Source organism: Perca fluviatilis, chromosome 10, assembly GCF_010015445.1.
Source record: "Perca fluviatilis chromosome 10, GENO_Pfluv_1.0, whole genome shotgun sequence".
NCBI classification, from domain to species: domain Eukaryota; kingdom Metazoa; phylum Chordata; class Actinopteri; order Perciformes; family Percidae; genus Perca; species Perca fluviatilis.
Genome location: NC_053121.1, coordinates 37,953,010 through 37,971,752, shown reverse-complemented (window position 1 = coordinate 37,971,752; position 18,743 = coordinate 37,953,010). Strand labels below are relative to the sequence as shown.

Here is an 18,743-nt window from a genome sequence, read left to right as displayed (position 1 = left end):
TCTGCATCATGTAGAAAGTTTCCGAGAAATGGTAATAATTACTAAAATGTGTCCTCAGATCTGGTTCAACAACAAAGGCTGGCACAGCATCGGCGCCTTCATCAACGTGATGAACAACGCCATCCTGCGGGCCAACCTGCCGCCGGGCCGGGACGCCAGTCACTATGGCATCAGAGCCTTCAACCATCCTCTGGACCTCACCAAGGAGCAGCTGTCACAGGTCGCTCTGTGAGTACTACAGGGAGTACTACACAGCTCACAGGGAGTATAACACAGCTCACAGGAAGTACTACTACACAGCTCACACAGAGTACTACATTGCACACAGGGAGTACTACACCACTTACAGGAAGTACTACAGGGAGCACTACACAGCTCACAGGGAGTACTACAGAGTACACAGGGAGTACTACACAGCTCACAGGGAGTACTACACAACTCACACAGAGTACTACACCGCACACAGGGAATACTACACCACTCACAGGAAGTACTACAGGGAGCACTACAAAGCTGACAGGGAGTACACAGCTCACAGGGAGTACTACAGAGTACACAGGGAGTACTACGGAGTACATAGGGAGTACTACACAGCTCACAGGGAGTACTACACAGCTCACAGGGAGTAGACAGCTCACAGGGAGTACTACACAGGGAGTACTACGGAGTACATAGGGAGTACTACACAGCTCACAGGGAGTACTACACAGCTCACAGGGAGTAGACAGCTCACAGGGAGTACTACACAGCTCACAGGGAGTACACAACCATACAGGAATCGTACCTTGGTTAAGAGTAGAAATATTCTCCCATGTCCAGACCTTCCTACACAGTGCTGCGGAGGAGGGTCTGTCTAGTCCACTCACCATTCCTGGATGGAAGAAAAACATGCTTTATTATTACTATGGTTAACACTTTACAATAAGGTACACAAAAAGTAGGTAGTTAATGAATAATGAATGAGGAATGAATGAGTAACGAATGGTTAGTTAATGAGTAGATACTGAATGACGGACTCAAGCACTAATGATTAGTTACTGATAAACAGACTGTGTGTGTTTCTGTATTAGTACATCATTAGGAAATCTGTTCATGGGATTTATAGTACTAAAAAGAATAGACATGATACAGGATGATTCTCATAATATATTTTAATAATGATATTCACAAAACCTTGACAAACAAGGTATATTCTGTAGCATTGACATTGTTGAAGGGTTAACAGCAATTGTATGCTGCTGCAGGGCATGCTTTAATCCTGCCACCCTGGGTTTCGTGCGCTGTTGAGCGGTAGTTAAAGACCAAAGAAGGATTGATCCTTAGTTAGCTGCTACTTATTAATGAATGATTACCTAACCATTATTTACCATTAGTGAAGCATTATGCATACCTGCAAATAAAGTGATGCATCATACTCTTTTTGGTACTTATATACTCTTTGGAAGAGGGGATACTGCTGCAAGGTAGAGGGAATACAGATACAAGGTAGAGGGGATACAGCTTCAGGGTAGAGGGGATACAGCTACAGGGTAGAGGGGATAAAGCTACAAGGTAGAGGGGATACAGCTACAGGGTAGAGGGGATACAGGTACAAGGTAGAGGGGATACAGCTACAGGGTAGAGGGGATACAGCTGTAGGGTAGTGGGATTACAGCTCCAGGGTAGAGGGGATACAGCTCCAGGGTAGAGGGAATACAGCTACAGGGTATAGGGGATACAGCTGCGGCGATTTTAAGTTTAGGAGAAAGACTGTGGTTTGGATTAAAACACTCCTGGGACATGAACAGAGTATTAAATTATATTTTTTATTAGCCTAGATTTTGTGTAATTTTGTGTAACTTCTGGCCGTAGCTGTATCCCTTCAAATACACCAAAACAAACAGCCTCTCAGTGTCTAACTCCACCTCCTAACCATCTCCAGGGTAACGACCTCCGTGGATGTCCTGGTGTCCATCTTTGTGGTCTTCGCCATGTCCTTTGTCCCCGCCAGCTTCGTGGTCTTCCTCATCCAGGAGCGAGTCAGCAAAGCCAAACACATGCAGTTCATCAGCGGAGTGCAGCCGCTGCTCTACTGGGTGGCCAACTTCATCTGGGATATGGTGAGACCCAAAACAAACGCACCCTCAGAGTGTCTGTGTGTGAGTGTAACTCTATCTGCGACATGTTGAGGCTCGAAACAAACACACCCTTTCTGTCAGAGTGTACCTTCATCAGGGACATGGTGAGGAACCAAACAAACGCACCACCACGACAGTTTCAGTGTGGAATATTTAAGAAAAAAGTTGGGAAATTACGTGAAAAAGTTGGAATATTTTGAAAGAAAAAAGTCTGAATATTCTAAGAAAAAAAATGTCTTAAAATGTTGGAATCTTTAAAAACAAAGTTGGAATATTTTGAGGGAAAAAATTAAAATATTTTATTAAAAAAGTGTTCATGATCCCAGTGCAGCGTGATGCCTTCAGAGTCCCAAACATGTATGTAGGGCTGTCAAACTATTAATTTTGTTTTTATCGCAATTAATCGCTGAATTTCTATAGTTAATCGCGATTAATCACGTTTTATCACCTGATTAAAATTCTATTATTTTGCATTTTTTTAAGTACATATTGACAATGGGAAGCAATTCTTACCATTGTATCTTGATTGGGAATCAAATTAATGCAAAGAAAGTTACTTTATGAACTTGACTTTAAGATTTGTACAGGCTGTCCAACAGTTACAAGCGTTATGCTTGGCCCTTAATCGCATCGCGATTAACGCGTTCATGCTGACAGCCCTAATTGTATGTAAACATATTTTAATGTTTTGACCCTAAACGGCCTCCTGTATATGTCTCTGCAGTGTAACTACATGTTTTGACCCGAAACGGCCTCCTGTATGTGTCGCTGCAGTGTAACTACATGTTTTGACCCTAACAGCCTCCTGTACTGTCTCTACAGTGTAACTACATCATCTCGGCAACGCTGATCATCATCATCTTCATCAGTTTCCAACAGAAAGCCTACATCTCCTCCACCAACCTGCCGGTGCTTGCAGTGCTGCTGCTGCTCTACGGGTCAGACACACAGTACTACACAGTACTACACAATACTACACGCACACAACACCATGCTACAGACACACAACACTATTACACACATTACTATACAACCCTAACAAACTAATGCTGCTGCTATATAGGCCAGACACACAATACTACACATTACTACACAGTACTACACCTTAACTACACACACACACAACACTACTATATACAAAACTACACAATACTACACAGACAACACTACTATACACAACGCTCTGCAGTGCCCTTCTACGCCATTAACTACTATACTACTCTATATCTAGTCATAGTTCCATTATCTTTATTGTGACTATTATTGCCATTGTTCATCACACCCCCAACCGGCACCGTCAGACACCGCCTGGGTCTGTCATAGGTTTCATCCTAAAAGGAAGTTCTTCTCACCACTAGTGTTCATTTTGTCACTGTGGTGTATTTGGTAGCGATGCTGCGTTGCTGTGTGGAAAGGAATCCGTTGACACTGTTTCTTGATTATAAAGGTTTATTTACATCAAAGAAATCAGCATCAATTTACAAGATCTGAAGAGCCCGGAGAGCGACCAGTTTCCCAGATTCTCAAAAGTCACTCTAAAGTTCTTTGTGTATATTCCATGAACTGGGGTGGGATCGATAACTTGACCAATGGCTTCATGCCAACTGGCTCTGTCTAAGAGTCCATTGATAATGCTTTTTCCAGATGTGTCTTCTGAAAGTAGGCTAAAGTTCATCTGGGTTTCTTTGTTACCCAAAGCTTAAGTACAAACCATATAGAATATACAGATACAATAAGATGACCATATACCTCATATTTCCCCCCTTCGAGACTAATTAAGTCTCGAAACAGAAAGAGTAAAATTATTACAAAATAACACAAGTTTTCATAGAATGTGAACAATATCAGGAAATGTAAACAAACATTTTATGGAGTGTGAGAGCGAAAAACCTGTCTGGCAGCTTCTTTCCAAATATCCATCAATCAATCTACACAGGAAAATTCCCTCACGGCCCCTCTGCCCCAGGCGACCACCTTCAGTACTCCAGATCAATTAGGGATCATTTTATCAATTCATGTAATGTCTTGGTGGAATCGAATGCATATGACAGCCTCAGAAACCAAAATAAAATCAAAACATTGTCCCAATTCAGACTGATCAACTCATCGGATCTGTAAAAGGACCTCGCCTTACCTACATCCCGCTGTCCCTGTACGTCAAAAAAACATAAAAACATCTGATGTCTCCACATGTATCCCACAACAAAAACATCATTCTTCAAACAGTTTTAATACAAAACGAATATGACACAAAGAATATATCCACTGCAGCTCCTTTGCAGTGTCAAGCTTCCAGTGTGATGTTGATGGAATCTGAACATTCATCACTGTATCCTTGTTCAGAATTCTCCAGTCCATTTTATTGTCCATATTCAAGTATTTGAGTCTCCCTTTGCACATCCCCCATATACTGTGGAAGAAAAGAAAACACAACCAGTATCTTTTGCAAAACAACATAGTAAAATAGCAAAATTAATATAAAAGAACAACAAAAATAATATGAACATGAATCACATTCCATTTCCCCCCTTTGATTAATAATAAGACATTAAACAGCATTCAAAGAAATGTCAAGATGACGGCAGAATCGGATATTTAGAAGAGATATCTTTCCATCAATAGCCCATCTTGTGTCACTTCATCTCCATCTAAATCAGTCACATTTAGCAAAGGCTTCTGAGTACTACCTCCAGGCATCACAACACCAATCCATCTCAATATCATAGCCTTCGCAAACGTCAATAACAAAGTACAAAAACAAAACAACACACATAGCGCTACAAGAGCTGCCACTAAAATTTGAACCACTACTGCTCCTACTGGTCCCAATTGGTCCTGCAACCAAGCATTTGCAGACCATCCAGCTCCTTCAGATGGACCAAACACATCTCTTATGCTCTTCAATGCATCTATTATATCTAGTGATATTATCAGAGCTATCGGGAATCAAAGTATAACAATCATCCCCCGTCAAATTTAAAGCCACAAATAAGCCACCTTGTTTAGCTAAAATGTAATCCAGAGTCATATCATGTTTCAACAACGTCAGTCTGTGACTTCTTTGAGTATTTGACAAGTAATTAAACCCTCGTATTGTCTCATTTGCAAAACCCTGCAAAGTATACGTAATATTGTCAATATGATCTGCCAAAAATGTTACTCCATACCATGGAAAAAGTCCAATTCCCCACTTCTCTCCTAGACTTATCCTCCAATGATAGGACTCAAGATTATGAAATTGTGCCATATTTCTCTTCATCCTACTTCCGGAACTAGGATCAGATTGAGCTGTATCAGGTGCTTCCCCTTTCTGGATGTTATACACCTCATATGGAAGCTTCAACGTCGCCATGTAACAACATCCTGTCCATCCATAGGGTAAAAATATGTAGGCTTTATCATCACAAACCCACCAAATATCTTGAAAATTCCCTATAGTCACGTTGCCAGGCAAAAGCTGATCTCTCACCATCAAAGTCTTAACCTTTTTACTAGATGGAACATAAACAGTCACTTTATATGTCTCATTACTAGCTTTACGTTCATGCTTACCCAAAGTCATCATATAATCATCACAATCTGATATTCCCATAAACATCCCAGGTCCATCGTACGTTATACGTCTTATTTGAACAAAAACATGGACCAGTCAATCTCCTAACTGATCTCACAGAATGAGTTAACTGCTGGAACCATAAATTCCTAGCGGCCCATTTGTCTGTAATTTGCAAAGCAGAAGAATCAAAACCATATGCCTTCCATGTAGCTTCTCTCTTTTTGTAACACAAGCTAACCCATGTGCTTCCTAAATCCCTCTTTGCTGACCATTGATAGTCAACAATAAAAGTTATGTCATTTAAAAATAACTCTTATCCTAATGTATCCATCACACCTTCAACAAATTAAATCAAACAAATTAACCAAATCATAAACCTCCCCTATCTTTTATTAACACGTATGGATGTAGCCAATTATATAGAGAAGACCAAATTTATTTTAAGAACCAATCATTTTGTAACATGTTATTACTCGCTTTCCACAATTTGTCACACAAAAGTTTATCTTCCCTGTTTGTTTATCAAATAGTGGGTGTAATAAATCTCCTCATGTTCAACACCCCCTCTTTCAACCTCATCTACTTGACATTGCTGTATAGACTGGACTGAGGCTGAAAAGTAACCTTACACACAGCAATATAATTGCATAAAGAAATGTAGCCACCTTGCCACATTATAAAATTATAACCATGCATATATTAGTCAATTCTGAATCCTCAATTGCTCAATGCAAGCATTAATTGAAATTAAAACTGATACTTAAACTAACATCTCAACACATCAGTGCAACATGTTGAACTTGTGAACTTTATCCTAAACTCTTCCTATTTAACATCTTTTACATTTTCATTCTAAACACAAGACAAACCAAGTCTACTGGCGAATGTATTGTGCAGAACAATCGTTCCTCTCCATTACATTGTTTCTGTAATTAATAAGCCAAAATTGTAATCTCTCTCAAAATTCAATGAATTGCAGAGCTTCACTCTGGAGTCTTTGTAAGTTATTTTACCTTCTAACCCTACAGGTTAGAATCCTACAGGCTTCAGTAACACCACTGCAACTTATGCAGAATAGTAAAATTCAAATCAGATTTCTAAACCTCTATATAAATGCTGATCCATCATTGGGCTGTAATAACTGATTTCCGTTCGTGAATCTGTACTTAGAAAGAATAATATGAACAGATTACTGGTACACTGTAAACAGAAAATTAACCAATGTAAAAACTTTTCATTTGACTAAGATATATCTGTGAGTGGAAGTTATCTTATCTTATCTCACATCATTACTGTTACTATTTTCATACATTCCATATGGTCCAAATGACACTTATGATACACCTTGCCCTTCTTTTTGTGTTAAAGATAAAGTTGCATTTACAAACTACATCCAAGAATGATTTACTGATGTGAATATCAGGCTATTTTACTAACAGTCACACAATTGTTCTAAGCTTATTTTTAACAAACTTTTAAGAACAGCACTCTCAATCTGCTGTTTTTAACAACTTTACATTAATCCAATTCAAATTTGTACATGAAATCACTTCCCAATAAATTATCTGAGCAGCACTCAAATAATAGATGCATATTCAAAAATTGATGTCATTGGAGCAAAAAAATAAAACAGTGAAATGTTCTTTTAACATTTCCTAACACACCAACTGAAATAACATGTTTGTCACTAATCTTGTTGGAATGTCACAGGTCATTTCAAATTTAATAGAATGTATATCACCAGGTACTGACAAAATGTAAGATTTTCATACCAAGTTGCTTAATTTAGAGGCATATCTTAACCCTTCATATAGATGTGTTCACATAAGAGTAGCTCTATTTTAAAGGTAAAAATAATCACTTCTTTAGAGTATGTGTATTTTCAAAATGTGTGTTGTCAGTGCATTACCTACTTTCTATTCGTCGTTATGCGTTGATGCGTCGATGCGTCAGAGAAAATCCGGCCTCTCTCCCCTCCTTCTCTGGTCAGTCTGCTGATGTCCATGCTCATCTGTGGGGATCTATACCAACTTGTGACTGTCCTTGTCCTCAATTGTTGGATTTCTTTCCGGCCCTGATGACACTTCCTTTCAGATCTTCTGGGCACCTCTAGAATCCTGGCTCCAGACTCCTGTGAGGGTTCACCAGTCCTCCAGTTGACATTAACTGGCCCCTGAATCCTCTTCTGTAATTTCCTCTAGGATTCCATCCTGGTATATTGCAATCACGGGAAAAGTGGCCATCTTGTCCACAATTGAAACACGCTTGTGGAGATTGCATAAAATACGGATTCAATCTTCCAGCTCGTCCTCTTCCTCTCCAGTTCTGCATATGTCCAGAAACAGGCTGTGGGTATATAATAACTGGAATCACTAATGGTGACTGTTGATTTGGTGAACACTGATTTTGCATAACCAGTGCCTCCTTTTTGTCCTTCTTATCTTCCACCAGCTGCATTTGATTGAATTTTCTGGGAGTTTCTTGGTCTTGTTCTTTCTGCTCATGTTCCTTTCTCCTATATAGCTCCACCTGATGAGCTATATGATCTGCATAGACAGTCCTTGCCATGCTTCCAAGTCCAACCACCTCTTCCAATTTGCTCCTCACTGGTGATGGCAGCCCCTTCTGTAGTTTGGCTTGCAAAATTGACTGCTCCATGTGACTCACGTCTGGATCATCTCCAGTAATATTTCTCCACACCTGATAAGCTCTAGACAAATAAGCTCTTGGTTTTTCTTCTTGTTTCAGTGGCTCAATTAGAATATTGTCCAGATGCACATTTGTTGGAAACATATCTTTCAGTGCTTTCCACAATCAACCTCTATTTGCGGCCAACAGTTCAGGATCATATATAACAGTTCCCACATATCGATTAAGTCTAGCTTTCTGTAGAATTTCTTCCATTGCCGGAATCCCAATTCCAACTTTAAAATCCAAGGATGTGCTCCATCTTGAAGAACAGGCAACTTATCAAGGATATCTGACATATTTTGTTCTTGAATTAGCACTGGAAGCATCTTCTTACTTGTCTTCCCTTTTCTTGACTTTCTCTCCACTTTTTGGGATCCTTTTTTCAGCATTTTGTCTCTCTGTATCTTCAGCTTCTCGTATTGCTCTTCCAATCGCTCCATGTCTCTTTCAATCTCTTCTATGCTAGACGCTGCAGGATGAAATCCTGTAGCTCCTCTCCTCTCCAAATCTTCATCACTGTCTTCATCTTTACTTTCATCAGCAGTGTGATCTCTTGTGTCTTTTCGTTTTCTCCATTTTTCATCACCTCTTTTCTCCACTCTGGCCAGCCTCCTTCTAATCACAGGATCATATCCACCCATGATCTCTTCTGAATCACTCTGATCATCATCTTCATCTTCAAATTCCATCCTTCTGAACCTCACTTTTCCCTTATTTTCCAAATGTGTCGTTTTCTTCTTACTTTTGGAGTTTGGATTCATCTTTAAGGTCGTTTCTGCTTGTCTTCTCTCTATTGTTCGTTCATCTTCATGTCTGATGCAATAATCACCCTCCTGAGTGATCACTGCCTCACTTTGTTCTATTGTCAGCACTGATCTGTAAAGGTCTTTATCAATTTCAGCATCATACATCTTCTGAGTCCAGGTGAAGTTGGGCTGAACTCCTCAAACTTCAGTTCATCTGTGAATGTTCAACAAAGTACTTTGTGGGCATGTAAGACATTGCTTCTTTAATGTCAGTCTCTGATCATGGCCTGAAAACCATCTGGGTGTCCGCTTCAACCACTCAATCATGGGCAGTAGCAAATCTGTCACCCCTCCTTTTCTGCTGCTCCAACTCCAGATGTGCTTCTGGTGCAAATATGTGGGGGATGGGGCCAAAGTTGCACGCTGAATACTGTGTCTGTTGGATTGAGGTCATGTAGTTCATGGTCTGGTATTGTCCATCACTGGTTCTGCAGCTTGTTGGGGGAGTGAGACAGGTCTGCTCTGACATCAATCGAGGCACACTGAATAAATACAAAACACAACTCCTCCAAGAGGCATTTCTTTTACTTTAATCATAATTATTTTTCTAAATTCTAACCTATGACATCATTGATTCAAAATGTTGCTACAAAAATATTACCTAAGTAAGAAAAGTATCATAAAATATGTACTTCAAGTACTAAAAATAACAACACAGAATAGTCCCAATATTTTTAAACTGGAAATGATCACAGTAGTTCTGTCAATCAACTAAGTATTTAAACAGCTAATCATTTCAACCAAACTTGTAGGCTTATATATTTGTTGGGCAGTTTAACAACAATAAAACATCATATTTCATGTTTTATCTACACAAATCCTAAATCTTTTTTCCTTTTTTTTTTTCATTTGTGTCGGATCACAATACTGTCTAAAAGCAATTTGTCTTTGAAATTACAATTAGTCTATCCTGAAAATTACCTAATTTGTCTCTTTTTCCTAGGTTTTGGTGCTTGTGATATAACAATTTTTACTATCCTCATCTAAATGTTTACCCTCCTGTAGATTGTGGCCCAAATACTGCAGTTATCTAAATACCAAGAATATTAATATGAACCCCATTATCCTAATTCAAAAGTATATTCATCTCTTTCTTTTTGTCTCTGTCACTTTCACAACACTCTCTTTCTGTCTTTAACCAACTTAGTACATTCTTGTACCCTTAACTTTCCCTTAAAGTCATGCCTTATTTTCTTTCCATTGTCTCATAAAACTTTCTTTTCTCTTTCTGCAACATACGCTTATCATTTTCTCTCAACTCTCCTAACTATCTTTTGTAACAATTGTTTCCCCTTTAATATACAAAGTATATGAACCAGCTCAGTCTAATGTTTCATTAGGATTGAATTAATTTCACAGAAATCAGATTAATTCGCTCTGTTTCCCACCTTCACAAATGTCACTCATTTCCTTGACATAATGACATGTCCACATGTGACAGTAGGGAACTTTTAACTTTAGCAAAATCAAAAACCTTATGAAATTATCAAATTTTGAATTATTTTAATCAAAGTAAAATCATTTTAGATGTCTCGCCACTCAAAACAAGTGATCCAACATTTTGGAATGGCAGAGGTGACAATTCTAGAGCCCAGCAATCAGTCCTCTCATCTCTTACTTCCAATAGAAGTATAGAGGCTGGGATTTTCTCATTCCAGGGTGATCAATCACTGGTCTTGGTTCCAGACGCAAATCACCTCTGCCACCTGTTAATCTTTTTCTTTCCTTCCCCCTTTTGTCTCTTCAGGCCTGAGCCTTGTTTATGCCTACTTTATCCTCAAATCTTTCTCCCAGTTTTTTCTTTTCATGCTTCAGAAGCAAGCATAGTTAAGGTTTCCTAATTAGAAAGACATTTTAAATTATTATGCCATTTCTCTAGATGTTTTATGACATTTTAAAATTTTTCTTTCTTTATATCTGTCAACATAACTCATTTATAGATTCAATGGATTTCAATCAAATAGTTTCATAGTCAAACAACCGCTACTTTAACAAACAGAATACTGCACCTCAAGTCTGAAAGTCTCCCCCTTTCTCATCTTTGCAGCACAGGCTGCAGCACCCCAGTGCAGGCAGGGAGTGGCTTAAACGTCTATGTACCCTAACATTCCTTAAATTCTAGACATGCGCAGTTTCAGTTGCCAGTGCAGCTTCAGAGTGACAAGTTCTCCAAAATCGCACTCCCAACTCAGCAACACAAAACAAAACGCACAAACCAACACAAACAACACAAAACATACAACACAGAGCCTACTTTGAAACTTCTTAATTCGACTATAGTCTATTTTCTCTCTTTTTCTTCTTCACTTATTTTACCCTAATCTGCCAACCTAGACTTTTTTTTTTTTATCTAAAACATATCTTCTCTTTAAGATCATAACGTCCTTTCAGAAGGCTCATATATTTTAACACATTCAAAAACGTTCCCTCCAAAGGGGACTCATAGTTTTAACAGATTTTCAAAAACGTTCTCTCAAGAAAAGACTCATAACTCTTTAACAAACTTTGGAAACGTTCTCAAAATAGACTCATAGTTTTAACCGTAATAACCAGGATATCGTAACTTAAACTCCTGTTCCCAACCGAAACAGATATATATATATCTATATATCTAATAAACAGAACATATATATATACACACCATGACATATGTCACGCACACACAGTCTATTACACACCGCAGAGGCACCGCAGTTCTCACACATACACACACTTTGTCTCTCATACACACATGAAAACTAGTTATTCAGCAACAAGAATGCATTCATTATAGGCCTACAATTCCTAAAGCATGATTCCGCCGTTTCCTTTTTCTTGAATTTCTGTTACCTTTTGAGGTATAGACTACAATGCGAGATTACTTCAGACATAAATTCGTCAACCCATGAAATCCGTAATTTCCATTGCAGTTTATTCTACACCCCCAGTTCCTAGAACTGACCTGAAACTTCACCTAGTCAATTTCAGGTTTTGTGGCCTGAGCTAGTCTCGCCTTATCCAAGGTCTTCAACCAAAATAACGGCGTTATCACCCTTATTTCCTTATTCCCCTTATTTCCTCTTATTTCCTTTATCTTCTCCAAGACAAATTCCCCTAGCCAGGGTTATCGACTCTTTTTTTTTTAATCCAATGTGATTCCTTAAAGCCTATTTTGGCGCTCTCGCATGGTTATTTTACCTCATTTTTGCGCTCTCGCATGGTTATTTTAGCTCATTTTTGCGCTCTCGCATGGTTATTTTAGCTTATTTTTGCGCTCTCGCATGGTTATTTTAGCTCACCTGTTACTAATTAGGCTATTGTACACATTATCCTCTGTCTTTCACCCAACCTTACTTTTTCTCCATTTCCCCCTTTTTGCATTGCAACACAACGCAAACCAAATTTAAAACCGAGTCCCAACCACACAGCAATCACAACATGGCCCACGCACACACCCAGGTTCGAAACGGTGCAGCCCCCCTCAACGCACACACACAGAGACACAGACGAACTGACCAGCGCTCCCAAAGTTGTGAGATAACTCACCTTATCAACCAAAGGAGCGGAAATCAGGTTGACCGTGCCCGCGATGAAACGTCGAGACCGGCCGCAGAACGATCCAGCTGGCTCGCCAATTTGTGGTGTGTTTGGTAGCGATGCTGCGTTGCTGTGTGGAAAGGAATCCGTTGACGCTGTTTCTTGATTATAAAGGTTTATTTACATCAAAGAAATCAGCATCAATTTACAAGCTCTGAAGAGCCCGGAGAGCGACCAGTTTCCCAGATTCTCAAAAGTCACTCTAAAGTTCTTTGTGTATATTCCATGAATTGGGGTGGGATCGATAACTTGACCAATGGCTTCATGCCAACTGGCTCTGTCTAAGAGTCCATTGATAATGCTTTTTCCAGATGTGTCTTCTGAAAGTAGGCTAAAGTTCATCTGGGTTTCTTTGTTACCCAAAGCTTAAGTACAAACCATATAGAATATACAGATACAATAAGATGACCATATACCTCATCACCTATTTTTATGTCTTAGTCTTGTGCCAAATGTCCTTGATAGTTTTAGTCATATTTAGTCATTCACATAATTATCTTTTTTTGTTAGTCAAGTTTTAGTCGACTAAAAGTCTAGTCATTTTAGTCTAGTTTTAGTCAAAAGAAAACTCAATATATCTTTGTCAAAACATTTTAGTCTTTTTTAAATAAATTATTTCTGAGATTGTTTCTGATAACCATTTCAGTCACATAGTTATAATGACACGTACAGATTTTTTGTCAATATCATTGTACGTAAAATGTGACCAAATATCGAGCCCCTTCCTTATTTCATCAGTAAATTCCTGTTAAAAAACAAAAACAACCACTGGATAGGAAAAGGGTATTTTACAATAACTTTGAATGCAGCACGAGACTGGCGAGGCGAGTTTCAAGTGAACGCAACATCTGTTTTGTTTTTCAGAAGGCAGCTGCAGACTGTCATACGTCCCGGTGTTGGAATCATCTATAGGGAAATACAGACAAACTTTTACACCGTTTAGCTGTCAGCATTTTAACCGTGTTTACTCCAGCTGCTAGCTAACGGTAGGCTAACGTTACCTGCTGCCAAGTGTAGTGTTAACTAGCTAACGGTAGGCTAACGTTACCTGCTGCCAAGTGTAGTGTTAACTAGCTTGACATGCAGCAATGTTTCTGTTGCCTCTAAGGAGCATCAGAGAAAAGTGCAGACATTTCAGTGGCACCGAAATCCGCGTCTCGATACCCAACCCTAGTAACAGCTGAATATTCTATCTCATAATGAAAATGTAGAGACAATTGCTGATGAAAATGAAGAGAGATTTTATCTTAGTTTTTATTTTATGCAAAACATTTTACACACATTACTACAGACACACAACACTATTACACACATCACTACAGACGCACAACACTATTACACACATTACTGCATACACACAACACTATTACACACATTACTACAGACACACAACACTATTACACACATTACTGCAGGCGCACAACCCTATTACACACAATTTAATAAAATTAAGGGTATTAATTGAGCTTGAGTCCATAAATACAGTTAATTGATACAGACACAGAGAACTGAAGGCTCTCTTAGCAATGATGAGCTCTTATTAGTGGTTAGCTCTGGTTAGCTCTGTTATAAAGATGTTGCCGGGTTGGCTCAGTGGGTGGAGCGGGCACACATACTGACAGGTATGCCTGGACTCAGAGGTCCAGGGTTTGAATCCAACCTGTGACAATTTCCTGCATGTCTTCCCCCTCTCTCTCTCCCCTTTCTCACCTAGCTGTCTTGTCAAAATAAATGCGGAAAAGCCAAATAAAAAAAACTATAATGACTCATATAAAACAAAAGAAAAAAAAAACTACTACTCAACTAGACTCTGAGAGGGGTAACAACCAGACTCTGAGAGGGGTAACAACCAGACTCTGAGAGGGGTAACAACCAGACTCTGAGAGGGGTAACAACCAGACTCTGAGAGGGTAACAACCAGATTCTGAGAGGGTAACAACCAGACTGATAAATGATGTTCAGGGAGCTTTCACAGCAGCGTGGCTACGGTGTTTCTACGGTTTTATTAGTACAGTTAATCCCATCGCAAGACTACCAGCAGCATGCTACTGCTAACGTAACGATAGCCTCTCTGAGCATGTGCAACATTGATGCTGTAATGCATGCCGCGCAAGACTTCACAAGGGGAAGGGGCTGGAGGCAGCTGGTCTGGGTGCTCTGTAAAAAATACACCATTGTTTGGAGAAAAAAATTTAATTCAGATTTATACCTGGACGGGTCTCAATCTAACTGGTGGGTCTCAAGCTACCTGGACTGGTCCAGGTAGAACCTATGTCTGGGAAACACTGCTAATGCAGTGGGGTGGTGATGGTGCAGTGGATATGACACATGCCTTTGGTGTGGGAGACCTGGGTTTGATTCCAAGACACTTAACCCCTAGTTGCTCCAGAGGTGTGCGACCTCTGACATATATAGCAAATGTAAGTCGCTTTGGATAAAAGCGTCAGCTAAATGACATGTAATGTAATGTAATGCATAGAGTCTGTGTGTTCCAGCTGGTCCATCACTCCTTTGATGTACCTGGCGTCGTTCTTCTTTAAGACCCCGAGCACGGCGTACGTCGTCCTCACCAGCATCAACATCCTGATCAGCATCAACTGCAGCATCTCCACCTTCATCATGGAGCTGGTCGGGAACAACGTAGGTCCTAATACACACACACACACACACACACACACACAGAGACACACACACACACACACACACATAAACACACATATATACACACACAGAAACACACGCACACATACACACACACACACACACACACACACACACACACACACTGAGGGAAAAATACTGAATATTTAAAAAAAGGAAGAAGTGAACTGAAATGTTTTAGTTGCTATAAGTGTCTATAACTCCAGCTGACCGTCCTGTAAACTGTCTCCTTTGAGCTCGTTTTAAACTCTTCTAAACAACCGAACCAGGGCTTTTTAAGGAGGTCTTTAAGGTGTCCTACCACACTCACGGTCCCCTGGTGCCAGGGCCCCTCGTAGCATCCATCTTGGGAGCTGAGTTCAACCCAAACCGGACCTCTAAACGTGTGTGTTAACTTCCTGTTGTTATTTTTAGGAGATTGGAGGAATCAATGATATCTTGAAGAACGTCCTGCTCATCTTCCCTCACTTCTGTCTCGGCCGAGGACTCATCGACATGGTGAAGAACCAGGCCATGGCCGACGCCCTCCAGAGATTTGGTAACACATATGCACACATATATATACACACACACACACACACACACACACACACACACACACACACACACACACACACACACACACACACACACACACACACACATACACACACACACACACACACACACACAACCACACACAGACACACAGACACACACACAGATACACACACACACACACACAGACACACACAGACACACAGACACACACACCACAATAGTATGATTATTTTGACAAGTTTGTCCCTCTCTTCCTGTGTCTTCCTATGTTCCTGGCTTCTGATTGGACGCTGTGAACAGGTGAGAGCAGGTTCCACTGTCGTCTGGAGTGGGACATGGTGTGGAAGAACCTGTTGGCCATGGCTGTGGAGGGAGTCGTGTTCTTCATCATCACCATCCTCATCCAGTACAGATTCTACAGAAAACCCAGGTACACAGACACACACACACACACACACACACACACACACACACACACACACACACACACACACACACACACACACACACACACAGACATAGATACACACACACACACAGACAAACTATTTACTTTTGTAAAATGTAGTAAAGTAGAATACTTCAAACTAAATATACTAAAGTAAAAGTAAAATTACAGATGTTAAAAACTAATTTAAAAGAAACACACACACTCCATCTTCCTGTTTAACACTGAGCTGTGATGCATGTGTCTGTCTCTCTGACCCGTCTGTCTGTCTGTCTTTTTTGTCCACCTGGGGGCAGCAGAACAAACCATTTATTAAAAAGTGTTGATTACATACGGGTACCCTTCAAAATAAAAGTCCCAGTTTGATGCAAAAAGTACTACTGATCTCACTGTCTGTCTGTCTGTCTGTCTCTCTCTCTGACCTGTCTGTCTGTAGGCCGATCTGTACCCTCACCAAACTCGGAGCGCTGGGAGAAGAGGCAAACACACATACACACACACACACACACACACACACACACACACACACACACACACACACACACACACACACACACACACACACACTCTCTCTCTCTCTGAGTCTGAGTCAATGATAGAGTGTAAAGAGTCCTGATAAACTCCTGTTAGGATCTTACACTATACATCCAACTGAATTGAGTAGTAGTAGTAGTAGTATGAGTAGTAACCAGTTGTTGGTTCAAAGCTCTCTGACCTGAGTGAAATGTAAATGTGTCTGCAGGTGTTTAAGAGGAAACAGAAGGCAGCGATGAGCCGACTGTGTGTTGGGATTCCACCTGGAGAGGTGAGACTCACACATTATTAATAAACCTTTACAATAAATCAAATCTTCACTCATAAACATGAACTCTGTATGTTTCTGTGTAGCATTAAAACAGTTATTTGAATGATGTGTTTGCGTGTGTGTGTGTGTGTGTGTGTGTGTGTGTGTGTGTGTGTGTGTGTGTGTGTGTGTGTGTGTGTGTGTGTGTGTGTCTCTGTGTTTCGAGCTGCTGGGTATGAACAGTTTTATTAATTCAGAGATTCTTGCTGCGTGCCAGAAAAAAGTCAAATCCAACTTAAATAAGACGTTCCAGTGTTTGAGGGGATTGCTAAAGCAGGAAACTCATCCCTTCTGATTCAGATGTTCACAGAGATCTACATCATAGAGGGAGGGACTGCAGAGGTCAATGATGAACATGAGGTCAGACAGATTGAAACAGCATCCTGGAGACCAGACAGACCAGAAACAAGGATCACATGTGAAGACATCTTTAAAACCCCACCTGGAAGAAATGAACCAATCAGAACAGTGATGACAAAGGGAGTGGCTGGCATCGGGAAAACAGTCTTAACACAGAAGTTCACTCTGGACTGGGCTGAAGGCAAAGCCAACCAGGACATCCAGTTCACATTTCCATTCACCTTCAGAGAGCTGAATGTGCTGAAAGAGAAAAAGTTCAGCTTGGTGGAACTTGTTCATCACTTCCTTATTGAAACCAAAGAAGCAGGAATCTGCAGGTTTGAAGAGTTCCCGGTTGTGTTCATCTTTGACGGTCTGGATGAGTGTCAACTTCCTCTGGACTTCCTCAACACTGAGATCCTGACTGATGTTACAGAGTCCACCTCAGTGGATGTGCTGCTGACAAACCTCATCAGGGGGAAACTGCTTCCCTCTGCTCGCCTCTGGATAACCACACGAACTGCAGCAGCCAATCAGATCCCTCCTGAGTGTGTTGACATGGTAACAGAGGTCAGAGGGTTCACTGACCTACAGAAGGAGGACTACTTCAGGAAGAGATTCAGAGATGAGGGGCAGGCCAGAAGAATAATCTCCCACGTCAAGACATCACAAAGCCTCCACAGCATGTGCCACATCCCAGTCTTCTGCTGGATCACTGCTACAGTTCTGGAGGACGTGTTGAAGGCCAGAGATGGAGGAGAGCTGCCCAAGACCCTGACTGAGAAGTACATCCACTTCCTGGTGGTTCAGTCCAAAGTGAAGAACATCAAGTATGATGGAGGAGCTGAGACAGATCCACACTGGAGTCCAGAGAGCAGGAAGATGATCGAGTCTCTGGGAAAACTGGCTTTTGAGCAGCTGCAGAAAGACAACCTGATCTTCTATGAATCAGACCTGACAGAGTGTGGCATCGATATCAGAGCAGCGTCAGTGTACTCAGGAGTGTTCACACAGATCTTTAAAGAGGAGAGAGGAGGACTGTACCACTACAAGGTGTTCAGCTTTGTCCATCTGAGTGTTCAGGAGTTTCTAGCTGCTCTTCATGTCCATCTGAAATTCACCAACTCTGGAGTCAACCTGCTGTCAGGAAAACAAACAACATCAA

The 18,743-nt window shown here is 40.5% G+C and overlaps 1 pseudogene; it reads left to right on the top strand.

Moving 5' to 3' along the window:
- The window catches only part of LOC120566807, a 98,793-nt pseudogene extending 81,204 nt beyond the window's left edge, over nt 1-17,589 (top strand).
- The last annotated feature ends 1,154 nt before the right edge of the window (nt 17,590-18,743 follow it).